At 49.6% G+C, this 14,056-nt stretch overlaps 1 protein-coding gene and 1 pseudogene across 1 annotated transcript in view; both read left to right on the forward strand.

Annotated features, from left to right (window-relative positions):
- The window catches only part of CCNY (cyclin Y), an 876,528-nt gene that overhangs the window by 257,778 nt on the left and 604,694 nt on the right, over window positions 1-14,056 (forward strand). The gene's annotated exons all lie outside the window — the stretch shown is intronic.
- Window positions 12,378-13,581, forward strand: LOC126962986 (peroxiredoxin-2-like; annotated as a pseudogene).

Genomic DNA, 14,056 nt, shown 5'->3' on the forward strand with positions numbered 1-14,056 from the left:
TAGAAGAAGCATCTTTTGTGTTGATTCACACATGTCCCCACTAACCTACTTACCAGAAAGTGCTCTCAAAGCCACAGAGCGTTACCCAAATATAAAGTGGTATTTTGATTGCTGTGGCCAAACTGCTGGAATCCAAATGAGATTTTCTGCAGGATTTCACAATCTTTCTCCTCCAAAAGCGTGTGATTTTAGAGAGCACAAGGTGTGTACTTATTTTTAAACGCAGGAAATAAAAACGATTTTATTTTTGGAATTTCACAATAGCCCTTGGAATAATTCAAGATGCCTGGAGGTGTCCTAAAATCAGGGCTGGGAATCATTGATTTAACCACTTCAAAATTAGCATAAATAGGGCTGGGTACCCAGGGGGACTTGAAAATCTAGTTTGAATTTTTTTTTCAGCACTCTAAGTCTATAAACTAGCCTGGGCAAGGAAAGGTAGAGTAAGGAAAAAGAGAAGAGGGCTCAAGATTTGATAAACATAATTCTCGCCTCTGGTCAGGGTCTCAGGGAACATTGTTTTTTCCAGTTAGTCATAAGCTTTTTTTTTTTTTTTTTTTTTTTTTTTTGAGACAGAGTCTCGCTCTGTCGCCCAGGCTGGAGTGCAGTGGCCCGATCTCAGCTCACTGCAAGCTCTGCCTCCCGGGTTCACGCCATTCTCCTGCCTCAGCCTCCCAAGTAGCTGGGACTACAGGCACCTGCCACCATGCCCGACTAATTTTTTGTATTTTTAGTAGAGACGGGCTTTCACCGTGTTAGCCATGATGGTCTCGATCTCCTGACCTCATGATCTGCCCACCTTGGCCTCCCAAAGTGCTGGGATCACAGGCATGAGACACTGCGCCAGGCCAGTCATAAGCTTTTTAAAAAAATTAGTTTAGGCCAGGCACAGTGGCTCATGTCTGTAATCCCAACACTTTGGGAGGCTGGGCTGGACAGATTACAAGGTCAGGAGTTGGAGACCAGCCTGGCCAACATAGCGAAACCCCGTCTCTACTAAAAATACAAAAATTTGCCAGGTGTGGTGGTGCGCACCTGTAGTCCCAGCTACTCGGAGACTGAGGCACGAGAATCACTTGAATCCGGGAGGCGGAGGTTGCAGTGAGCTGTGATCTTGCCACTGCACTCCAGCCTGGGTGACAGAGCGAGACTGTCTCGAAAAATAAAAGCGAAAATAAAAAATTTAGTTTAGGCCGGGTAGGGTGGCTCACACCTGTAATTCCAGCACTTTGGGAGGCCAAGGCGGGCAGATCACTTGAGGCCAGGAGTTCAAGACCAGCCAGGCCAACATGGTGAAATCCTGTCTCTACTAAAAATACCAACAATTAGCTGGGTGCGGTGGCACACGCCTGGAATCCCAGCTACGCAGGAGGCTGAGGCATGAAATCACCTGAACCTGGGAGGCAGAGGTTGCAGTGAGCCGAGATCATGCCACTGCACTCCAGCCTGGGTGACAGAGCAAGACTATGTCTCAAAATAAATAATTCAATATATTTTTATAGAGATGGGGTCTTACTTTGTTGCCAGGCAGGTCCTGAACTCATGGCCTCAAGCAATCCTCCTGCCTTAGCCTCCTGAAGTGCTAGGATTACAGGGGTGAGCCACCGCTCCCAGCCCATCATCAGCTTGAGGAGGAGCTTCTGTTTTCTCCTTTCCCTCTTAGCCACTAGAGGTACACATGGGTACAGTGCTTCTTTATCTTGTCTAACCCTCAAAGCTGTGCTTGTCCAGCTCGCCAGGATGAACCCTGCTGCCATAACCCAGTCACCATGAGTCATCAACCTGATGAAGTGCACACAACCCAGGGGAAGAGGAGAGGCCCACTTACACCCAGGGGAAGGGGAAATGCCCGCTTATACCCAGGTCTCCTGTTAGTGAGTTTCCTTTTAGCTCTCTTTCTTTTTTTCATTTTTTTAGACTGACTCTTACTCAGTTGCCCAGGCTGGAGGGCTGTGGCGCGATCTCGGCTCACTGAAACCTCTGTCTCCTGGGTTCAAGCAATTCTCCTGCCTCAGCCTCCTGAGTAGCTGGGATGACAGGCATGCACCACCACGCCCAGCTAATTTTTGCTTTTTTAGTAGAGACTGGGTTACACTGTGTTGGCCAGGTTGGTCTCGAACTCCTGACCTCATGATCTGCCTTCCTCGGCCTCCCAAAGTGCTGGAATTATAGGTGTGAGCCATTGCGTCCCACCTTTCTTTTTTATTCTTGTCTTGATACTACTTCTTCAAGGATCCTACACTGCATAATCTCAGGACACACTTTCAAGGGTCAGGAATGGTCTCTAGATTCTCCCTCTCCTCAGTTCTGTCCGACTTCCCAAGGCAGGCCCAGCCAGGCACTCCCAGAGGCAGCCTCATGTGGGGTGAGGGCTCAGGCCTTCCCAGCCTCAATCCCTGGATGGTGGTGGAAGTTCCCAGCTGCTGATGCCTCTCCGGAGCCCTTTCTGGCTGTGCGTGCAATGAGTCCAGGCCTGAATGACAGCCTCTGAGCTCCAGTTGCCACCTGGCACCTGGGTCCCTGGCCACACCAGGATACAGTGCTCATTCTGCACCAGAGTCCGAGGCAGTCGGGGCAAAAGGGCACAGTGGCTGGACACAGCAGCATGCATCTGTAGTCCCAGCTACTTGAGAGGCTGAAGCAGGAGGATCACGAGTTTGAGTCCAGCCTGGACAGTACGCGAGACGGCGAGACGCCATTTCCAAAGAGGCATTTTCCCCTGCCTCTCCTCCTAGCCATTTTCTTTTTCTCTTTTCTTTCTTTTATGTTTATTTATTTATTTATTGAGACAGGGTCTTGCGGTCACCCTGGCTGCAGTGCAGTGGCTCAGTCATAGTTCACTGCAGCCTCAACCTCCTGAGCTCAAGGGATCCTCCTGCCTTAGCCTCCTGAGTACCTAGGACTACAGGCGTACACCACCATGCCTACCTAATTTTTAAAAAAAATCTTTGTAGAGAGGGAATCTTGCTATATTGCCCAGACTGGTCTCAAACTCCTGGGTTCAAGCGATCCTCCTGCCTCAGCCTCCCAAAGTGCTGGGACTATAGGCTGAGCCGCCACACTCAGCCCAACCTCTTTCTTTCTTCAGAAAGTGGTTTTTATAATTTGCAGCAATGTTTTCACTGTGGAACCTCTTTTCCCCAACCGTCCATTTCCAGAAGTGAATTTCAACAGAAAAAAACACAACGTACATCAGTCATCAACGTGCCCAGGGTCTAATTTGTGAATAAAAGAGTAACTGAACTGGAACTGGGGTCAGGCCCTGTGTGCATTTGGGGTGTGGCGGGGGCTGCTCTCTCTGCTGAGTGCCAGAGTGAGGGTAGTTAGCAAGTCAGCGAGGAGAAAAGAAACGCATGCCTTTCCACTCTGGGACGGTGAAAGTGAATGTGGACTTGACACTGTATGGTGTCCCCATTGATCAGTGATCTTTATTTATTTATTTTTATTTATTTATTTATTTTATTTTGAGATGGAATTTGCTCTTGTCTCCCAGGCTCAAGTGCAATGGCATGATCTTGGCTCACTGCAACCTCCGCCTCCCAGGTTCAAGAAATTCTCCTGCCTCAGCCTCCTCAGTAGCTAGTATTACAGGCACACGTCACTACGCCTGGCTAATTTTTGTATTTTTAGTAGAGACAGCGTTTCACCATGTTGGACCAGGCTGGTCTCGAACTCCTGACCTCAGGTGATCCACCCACCTCGGCCTCCCAAAGTGCTAGGATTACAGGCGTGAGCCACCACGCCCGGCCGATCAGTGATCTTTATACCATTAAAAATACAAACAAACAAATAAATAAAAACTGTGAACCTTAAAAGTTAGTTAAATGTGAAGTTGTTCTGGAAATTTCTCCCTTTCCTGAAGATTCCATTAAAAGCATTCCTGGCCAAGCATGGTGGCTCACACCCGTAATCCCAGCATTTTGGGAGGTTAAGGCGGGCGGATCACTTGAGGTCAGGCGTTCAAGACCAGCCTGGCCAACATGGTGAAACCCCGTCTCTGCTAAAAATACAAAAATTAGCCGGGTGTGGTAGCACGTGCCTGTAATCCCAGCTACTCCATAGGCTGAGGCAGGAGAATTGCTTGAACCTGGGACACAGAGGTTGCAGTGAGCCAAGATCATGCCATTGCACTCCAGCCTGGGTGACAGAGCAAGAGTCCATCTCAAAAAAAAAAAAAAAAAAAAAAAAAAAAAAAATTCCTTGCAGTTCCTTCTGGGCTTCCCCTCTGTGTTCCGTGATCTGCCATCCAGCTGGCATGGAAGCCAGACATGCCCAGGGGAGCCCTGGCTGCGTGTGGCCAGTTCACTCCAGTGTACCCATGTTCACAGGTAACACAGACCCCTGCTGGACTGACGCTGCCCTTCTCTGTGACAAGTGGTCCTTTCTTCCTACCCCTGTTCTGTTCCTTTGCTCTCCAGGGCTGGTTCATCACAGAGGTTCTCACACCAAACACAAAGCTTTAGATTAGGCAGGTTGTAAAAAATATATATGTGTGTGTGTGCACGCATGCGTGTGTGTATAAGCTGCAAAACTGCTATAAACATGCCATTGGGTGTATGCAACTTCCGCCTTCCTTCATGGCCACCTCTCCCTGGGGAGGTGCTCAGCCAGCTGTCTGACCAAAGACACAGTGCAATTTCAGAGGACTGCTGTTAGGATCATCAAGTTTCAAATGCTGATACAGATCTGGATGTTCAGGGGCCTTGGGAAAGGGGAAGTGAGGAGTGTGAGCTTGTAAGAAGGCCCTGGGGAAGAAGGCACCAGCCTTCCAAGGGCCTTTCTTTCCTAATTAAAGACATAGCTCCCTGCCTACCCTCTACTTAAGTGCGGCCAGCAAGATGGCTTCTTCGCAGCCCTTAGAATAAAGGAGAAGAGGAAAACCAAAGCTTCCGAGAATGTTCCGCCTACTCCCATGAAAATGCCAGTGCATCCTATTGCTTGATAATGCTAGAAGTTAGCTCTATTTAAAGATCACAAAAACCTTTTTCTTTTTTATACTTTTTTTTTCTTTTTTTTTTTTTTTTGAGACAGGGTTTCACTCTTGTCACCCAGGCTGGAGTGCAGTGGTGCGATCTCAGCTCACTGCAACTTCCACCTCCCAGATTCAGGCAATTCTCCTGCCTCAGCCTCCTGAGTAGTAGGGATTACAGGTGTGCACCACCAAGCCTGGCTAATTTTTATATTTTTAGTAGAGACGGGGTTTCACCATGTTGGCCAGGCTGGTCTCGAACTCCTGACCTCAAGTGATCTGCCTGACTTGGCCTCCCAAAGTGCTGGGATTACAGGCGCGAGCCACTACGCCCAGCTTTTAAAATTCTTTTTATCAAAGTAATATGCATACTTAGCCCAGGCTGGAGTATAGTGGCAAAATCATAGCTCATTGCAGCCTTGAACTCCTGGGCTCAAGTGATCCTCCCACTTCAGCCTCTTGAGTAGCTAGGACTACAGGCATGCACCACCACACCCCGCTAATGTTTTTGTTTTGTTGTACAGACAGGATCTCACTATATTGCCCAGGCTGGTCTTGAACTCCTGGCCTCAAGCAATTGTCTCACCCTAGCCTCCCAAAGTGCTGGGATTGCAGGCATGAGCTACCACGCTGCATAAAATTCTACTGAATAGTTCCACATATAGTAAAGCCACTTTCCCAACAGAGCATTTAAAAATCACTTCCATTCCCAGCATCTCTCACCACTAAGGGATGGATTTGGGAGGTGGGTTTCACCTATCACCTGGACCTTTGTCCCTCGTTGATGTGGAACTGAGTGGGGAGGGAGGCAGCGCGACAGGCTTGCGTTTTGCAGGTGTGGGTTGTGGAGTACAGGCTGGCCTGCTGCTGACAGCTGGGGCAGTGACCATCGGGCACAGTGGTCCCTGGTTTTGGTAGTAGCTGTCACTCCCTTGGTGGCCATTTCTGAGTGCACTTAGGAACCTGTGTGGAAGCACAGTCTAGAGTCTCCCTCTTCAGGTCTCCCCATGAGTCCTGCAGCTGTAGATATTTATTTTTTTATTTCTTTTTCTTTTTTTTCGTTTTTTGGTTTTTGTTTTTTTGAGATGGAGTCTTGCTCTGTCACCCGGGCTGGAGTGCAATGGCACAATCTCGGCTCACTGCAACCTCCGTCTCTTGGGTTCAAGCGATTCTCCTGTCTCAGCCTTTCAAGTAGCTGAGATTACAGGCACATGCCGCCACACCCAACTAATTTTCTGTATTTTAGTAGAGATGGGGTTTCACCGAGTTGCCCAGCTGGTCTCGAACTCCTGAGCTCAGGCAATCCACCCGCCTCGGCCTCCCAAAGTGCTAGAATTACAGGCATGAGCCACCACGCCCGGCCCGATATTTCTTAATAAACTCATGTCTTGCTGAGTGCTGAGTGCGGTGGCTCATGCCTATAATCTCAGCACTTTGGGAGTCCAAGGCAGGAGGATCGCTTGAGGTCAAGAGTTCAAGACCAGCCTGGGCAAGGTAAGAAGACCCCATTTCTGTTTTAAAAATGTTTTAAATAAATAAATAAATACGCTTGTCTTGGTGCTCGAGACCAGCCTAGGCAACATAGCCAGTCCCCCATTTCTACAAAAAAATAAGAAAATTAGCCAGGTGCAGGGGCACATGCCTGTAGTGCCAGCTACGCTAGAGGCAGAGGTGTGAGGATCACTTGAGCTCAGGAGTTTGAGGCTGCAGTGAGCTATGATTATACCACAGCACTCCAGGATGAGTGACAGGGGGACACCCTTCTCTAAAAGTAAATAAATAAATAATAAACTCCCGTCTTTATTTTTGAGATGGAGTCTTGCTCTGTCACACAGGCTGGAGTGCACTGGCACAATGTCAGCTCACTGCAACCTGCACCTCCCAGGTTCAAGCGATTCTCCTGCATCAGCCTCCTGACTAGCCAGGATTATAGGTTCGTGCCACCAGGCCCGGCTAATTTTTGTATTTTTAGTAGAGACAGGGTTTCGCCATGTTGGCCAGGCTGGTCTCGAACTCCTGACCTCAAATGATCCACCTACCTTGGCCTCCCAAAGTGCTGGGATTACAGGCGTGAGCCACCACGCCAGCCATAAAAAATATTTTGAGAAGTCCTTTGAGTTCTTATCTGCCTAACAAGCAGAGCCTCCCCAAAAATAACATGAAAAACATTCCCTTCAGAGAAGCGGGCGGGGAAGACTGACTTCTATCACTGGAGACAAAGAGAAGCTGTCACCACACCTAGACGTTGTCATAAAACTCTCCTATTTCCCATCTGTTCTAAGGACCCATATATCTTTCTTAAAAATAATTTGTCACCTAGGCAAACAGATCACCTGAGGTCAAGAGTTCGAGACCAGCCTGACCAACATGGAGAAACCCCGTCTCTACAAAAAATACAAAAATTAGCCGGGTGTGGTGGCGCATGCCTATAATCCCAGCTACTCCAGAGGCTGAGGTAGGAGAATCACTTGAACGCGGGAGGCAGAGGTTGTGGCGAGCTGAGATCGTACCATTGCACTCCAGCCTGAGCAACAAGAGTGAAACTCTGTCTCAAAACAAAAAAAGTCATTGGTCTTCCCTTAAGTGCCCTGCTCCCCTCCCTTCACCTATGAAGGTGGTATTTAACCCCCAAATTCTAACCACTCGCTGGAGTCACATTTTTCTGCAAAATCCCAGATGTACATAATTAAATCTGTCTTTCCTCTTGCTAATCTGTATTGTCAGTTTAATTCGCAAGGCTCTAATTTCTTTTCTTTCTTTTTTTCTTTTTCTTTTTTTTTTTTTTTTTTTTTTTTTTTTTTTTTTTTTTTTTTTTTTTTGAGACGGAGTTTTGCTCTTATTGCCCAGGTGTGAGTGCATCAACGCCACCTCGGCTCACCGCAACCTCCGCCTCCCAGGTTCAAGCGATTCTTCTGCCTCAGCCTCCCGAGTAGCTGGGATTACAGACATATGCCACCACACCTGGCTAATTTTTTTTTTTTTTTTTTTTTTTGAGACAAAGTCTCACTCTATTGCCCAGGCTGGAGTGCAGTGGCATGATCTTGGCTCACTGCATCCTCCACCTCCCAGGTTCAAGCAGTTCTCTGCCTCAGCCTCCCAAGTAGCTGGGATTACAGGCAACCACCACCATGCCCAGCTAATTTTTGTATTTTCATTAGAGACAGGGTTTCACCATCTTGGCCAGGATGGTCTTGAACTCCTGACCTCATGATCCATCCGCCTCAGCCTCCCAAAGTGCTAAGGTTACAGGCGTGAGCCACCGCACCCGGCCTAATTTTGTATTTTCAGTAGAGACGGGGTTTCTCCATGTTGGTCAGGCTGGTCTCGAACTCCCGACCTCAGGTGATCCGCCTGCCTCGGCCTCCCAAACTGCTGAGATTACTGGCATGAGCCACTGCACCCAGCCTGGGTTCCAATTTCCAAACCTAAGAGGATTGAGAAAATGTTTGTTCTTCCCAGTACAACATATTCCTATTTTCCCTCTTTCACTCCCAGTATATTTATACATTAAGGATCCATTTTCCTGGATGTAGTGGCTCATGACTGTAATCCCAGCACTTTGAGAGGCTGAGGCAAGAGGATGGCTTGAGCCCAGGAGTTCGAGTCCAGCCTGACCAACATGGTGAAACCCTGTCTCTACTAAAAATACAAAATTAGCCAGGCGTGGTGGCGGGCACCTGTAATCCCAACTACTCAGAAGGCTGAGGCAGGAGAATCACTTGAACCCAGGAGATGGAAGTTGTAATGAGCCAAGATTGCTCCACTGCACTGCAGCCTGGGCAAAAGAGAGCAAAACTCTGTCTCAAAAAAGAAAAGAAAAGAAAATCCTCTTCTGATGATTGAGGAAATTGCCAGGGAAGTAGGAAATCCTTGAGAGGTTGGATGGATGGTTCTGCAGGGACTCAGTGCGGGTGAGGACAGTTGTGTGAATTTCAGGAACACAGCCCAGGGACAGGGCCACAGAGGGGTGAGTGTTGGGCCTCCAGCTCCTCACACACAGCTATCCTGCCCCAACCTACCCAGGGCATTATTTGCCACCAGCTCCTGCCTCTGGACAATATGTATATATATTGTCCAGGAGTTCAAGACCAGCCTGGCCAACATGGTGAAACCCTGTCTGTACTAAAAATACAGAAAAAATTAGCTGGGCGTGGTGGCGGGGGCCTGTAATCCCAGCTACTCGGGAGGCCGAGGCAGGAGAATCGCTTGAACCCGGGAAGCGGAGGTTGTAGTGAGCCAAGATCGCGCCACTGCACTCCAGTCTGGGTGACAAGAGCGAAACTCCTTTCTTTATATATAAAAAGGAGTTAACTGTGTTGCCCAGGCTGGAGTGTAGTGGTGTGATCAGGAAAACCTCCACCTCCCAGGTTCAAGCAATTCTCTTGCCTCAGCTTCCCAGATAGCTGGGAAGACAGGCAGGCACCACCATGACCAGCTAATTTTTGTATTTTTAGTACAGTCAGGGTTTTACCATGTTGGCCAGGCTTTGATCCACCCACCTCAGCCTCCCAAAGTGCTGGGATTATAGGCATGAGCCACCACGTCCAGCCTGCCTCTGGGCATTTTGTCTTTCTCCCTCTGTCCGCACTCTCACATCCCACCTCACATGCACAGAACCCATTCCCTCCACCCTTCTTCTGTGCTTATTCTTGGAAAAAGACACAACAAACCCATGTACACTCACACTGGTGATAAGACTGTCACCTGCTCCCCAGCAAAGCCTAAGCTGTGGTCACAGTTACAAAGTCCTATGGAAATCCACACTTTTCTGATTTTCGTCTGTTAAATACGAACCAGTGTGTGTTAAAATATTTTGTTCATGGGCAGCCTCTGGCCCACAAGACAGGGGAGAATGCCATGTGACAAAAGAAGGTAGGAGGGACCTGTCAGAAGCCAAGGAATGCCAAAGGTGACCAGCAAACCACCAGAAGTTAGGCTGAGTCAAGGAAGCGTTTTCCCCTGCTGGCGTCAGAGGGAGCACGACCCTGCCAACACCTTGATTTTGGACTCCTGGGCTCCAGAACTGGGAGACAATAGATTTATGTGGCTTTAAGCCATTCAGTTGGTGGTGTTTTGTCATGGCAGACCAGCAAACACACACAGATGTCCTCTGGCTGAAGGTCAGACTTTAAGAGGTCACAGGGAGGCATCTTTGTGTCCCATCTTGGAGGCCACCAGCTGGCAGGATGGCCCCATTCACATGGCCTGCCATTGCAAGGGAGTCCCAGGGCATTCGGTCGTTGAGTGAGGGTGTGTCCCCAGGAGGCAGCAGAGCATCTGGCATCACAAAGCGATCCAGAAGTGAGTCTGAATTCTGTTTTCTTGGATGCCACAGCTCTCTCTAAGGACTCTGGCCCAGACTCTATTGGAGACTCACCTGCTGAGCCAGAATAAAAGTGCAAAAGGTGCCCCCCAGTCGCTGCCGCCCCCGAGCAAAGCAAGCCCATGGAGAGGGTGCTGGCTGGGACTCTGCCTGGCTGCACATGGACTCCGGCCTTCAGAATTGGCTCAGGGCTTTCGATAACAGGATTTCAAGGAGAGTGGCTGGGTTTATGGAAGTAGGGCCTCTAGACTGATAGTGGCTGCTGCTTCTTAAAAACAAAAATCCGCCGGGCGCGGTGGCTCAAGCCTGTAATCCCAGCACTTTGGGAGGCCGAGACGGGTGGATCACGAGGTCAGGAGATCGAGACCATCCTGGCTAACACAGTGAAACCCCGTCTCTACTAAAAAATACAAAAAACTAGCCGGGCGAGGTGGCGGGCGCCTGTAGTCCCAGCTATTCCGGAGGCTGAGGCAGGAGAATGGCGTGAACCCGGGAGGCGGAGCTTGCAGTGAGCTGAGATCCGGCCACTGTACTCCAGCCTGGGCGACAGAGCGAGACTCCGTCTCAAAAAAAAAAAAAAAAAAAAAAAAAAAAAAAAAAAAAAAAAAAAAAAAAAAAATCCTCTCTGAGCTACACTCTAACATCAAGTCAGCAGGCAGAACCATTTTAAGAGGACAGGGTAGGGCGTGGTGGCTCACACCTGTAATCCCAGCACTTTGGGAGCCCGAGGCAGTTGGATCGCTTGAGGTCAGGAGTTCGAGACCAGCCTGGCTAACATGGTGGAACCGCCCCCCCATCTCCACTAAAAATACAAAAATTAGCTGGGCATGGAGGCGTGTGCCTGTAATCCCAGCTACTCGGGAGGCTGAGGCAGGAGAATCGCTTGAACCCAGGAGGCAGAGGTTGTAGTGAGCTGAGGTCGTGCCATTGCACTCCAGCCTGGGTGACAGAGCAAAACTCCATCTTTTTTTTTTTTTTTGAGATGGAGTTTCGCTCTTGTCGCCCAGGCTGGAGTGCAGTGGCACGATCTCGGCTCACTACAACCTGGTCTTGAACTCCTGACCTCAGGTGATCTGCCCGCCTCAACCTCCCAAAGTGCTGGGATTACAGGCTTGAGCCACCGCGCCCGGCATAAAACTCCATCTTAAAACAAAAACAAAAACAAAAACAAAAAAACAGGACAGGACAGATCTGTTGAGAGCTAGGGTCACAGGATCTAGAATCCGAGCAGGGTCTCAGATTGCACGGAATCAGGAATCAGGCTGAATTATTCCTCAGAGCGGACACAGAAGAAACCCAGGGGGAAACCAAGTGTGGATGTGTCGCTAAAGAGGGAGCCTGGCAGCCCCAGCAGAGCCACATGGGCGGATCCTAGGCACAGGCAGAGCGGCAGCCGCAGGACTTGGAGGTTAGGCGGGCTCTGGAAGTGGGCGCCAGGCAGGGCGAGGCCCCGTGTACAGTAGAGAGTGCCAGTCAAAGCAAGTGCACTGAGGCCTTGTCCCTACAGGGGTTCTCATGTTGTGACCCAGGGGTGGAGAGTTGGGCTAAAGAAGCCAGCTCAGGCCAGATTGGGCACAGTGGCTCACACCTGTAATTTCAGCACTTTGGGAGGTTGAGGTGGGAGGATCATTTGAGGCCAGAAGTTCAAGAGCAGCCTGGGCAACAGAGCAAGACCTTGTTTCTAGAAGAAATTTAAAAAATAATAATAATTAGCCAGGCGTGGTAGTGTGTGCCTGTAGTCCCAGCTACTCGGGAGGTTGAGGTGGGAGGATCGCTGGAGCCAGGAGTTAGAGGCTGCAGTGAGCCATGATCGTGCCACTGAACTTGAGACTGGGCAGCAGAGTGAGATCATCTCTAAATAATAATAATAATAATAAATAATAAGAAAATAAAGAAGCAGGCTCAGGCCGGAAAACAAGAGGAACGGGCCTCCTGTCTCCTCTGCATGACTCAAGAGAATTCTGCTCATGTCTTTCACAGGCAGAGTGGCCGGGTAAATAGATACAGGGTGCCCAGGGTGCTGAGAACGCAGGTCCACACATCTGGTTATCCTGCGTCCGGCCTTTGCCCATGGAGCTTTCAGTCATGGCCTCCGGTAACATGCACATCGGAAAGCTCACCCCTGACTTCAGGGCCACTGCTGTGGTGGATGGAGCCTACAGGAGGTAAAGCTGTTGGACTACAGAGGGAAGCATGTGATCCTCTTTTTCCATCCTCTGGACTTCACTTTTTTTGTTTGAAACAGAGTCTGGCTCTGTTGCCCAAGCTGGAGTGCAGTGGCTCGATCTCGGCTCACTGCAACCTCTGCCTCCTGGGTTCAAGCGATTCTCCTGCCTCAGCCTCCCAAGTAGCTGGGACGCCCATGTGCCACCCCGCCCTGCTAATTTTGTATTTTTAGTAGAGATGGGATTTCACCACGTTGGTCAGGTCAGTCTTGAACTCCTGACCTCAGGTGATCTGCCAGCCTCGGCCTCCCAAAGTGCTGGGATTACAGGTGTGAGCCACTGAGCCTTGGACTTCACTTTCGTGTGCCCCCACAGAGATCATCGCATTCAGCAACTATGCTGAGGACTTCTGAAAGCTGCGAAGTGCTAGGGACCTCAGTGGACTCAGTTCACCCGTCTGGCTTGGAGCAACAGCCCCTGGAAGGAGGGAGGCAGGCTTGGGCCCCCTGGACAACCCTCTGCTTGCTGACATGACCTGAAGTGTGTCTGAGAAGTATGACATGCCGAAAACAGACGAGGGCATTGTCTGCAGGGGCCTCTTTTTTTTTTTTTTTTTTTTTTTTTTTTTTTGAGACGGAGTGGTCCAGGTTGGAGTGCAATGGCACAATCTCGGCTCACTGCAACCTCCGCCTCCCCAGTTCAAGCGATTCTCCTGCCCCAGCCTCCCGAGTAGCTGGGATTACAGGAGTGTGCCAGCACGCCTGGCTAATTTTTGTATTTTTAGCAGAGACGGGGTTTCTTGATGTCGGTCAGGCTGGTCTCAAACTCCCCACCTCAGGTGATCTGCCTGCCTTGGCCTCCCAAAGTGTTGGGATTACAGCTGTGAGCCACCACGCCTGGCCTGCAGGGGCCTCTTTATCATCCATGGCAAGGATGTCCTTCCCTAGATCACTGTTGATGATTGGCCTGTGGGACAATTTGTGGATGAGGCCCTGCGGCTGGTCCAGGCCTTTCAGTACACAGATGAACACCCGGAAGTTTGTCCTGCTGGCTGGAAGCCTGGCAGTGACATGATCAAGCCCAGCGTGAATGACAGCAAGGAATCCTTCTTCAAACACAACTAGGCTGGCTGATGGATCGTGAGCTTGTGCCCCTACACGGGTGCCCTATGTTGACCCAGGAAAGGCCAGATCTGCCCCTCCAAACTCCACAGTCTGGGAGCCTGAAAAGTTAGGCCAAGGCCTTCTCATGCCTCCAACTGGGAGCTGGTGAATAGTGACACCCTCCCCCAAACCCACCCAGTTGCACACAGGCCTAGAGATGACCAATAAAGTACTAGGGACAGAAAATAAATAAATTCAGTAAATACAGGACGCCCAGTTAAATCTGAATTTCAGAGAAACAGTGAATAATTTACAATGTAAGTATGTACAAATACTCCACGGGAGGCCCAAACATGGTGACTCACACCTGTAATCCCAGCACTTTGGGAGGTTGAGGCAGAAGGATTGTTTGAACCAAGGAGTTAGAGACCAGCCTGGGCAACATAGAAAGACCCTATCTCCGAAAACCTTTAGAAATTAGCCAGGCATGGTGTTG

Source organism: Macaca thibetana, chromosome 9, assembly GCF_024542745.1.
Source record: "Macaca thibetana thibetana isolate TM-01 chromosome 9, ASM2454274v1, whole genome shotgun sequence".
Lineage (NCBI taxonomy): Eukaryota > Metazoa > Chordata > Mammalia > Primates > Cercopithecidae > Macaca > Macaca thibetana.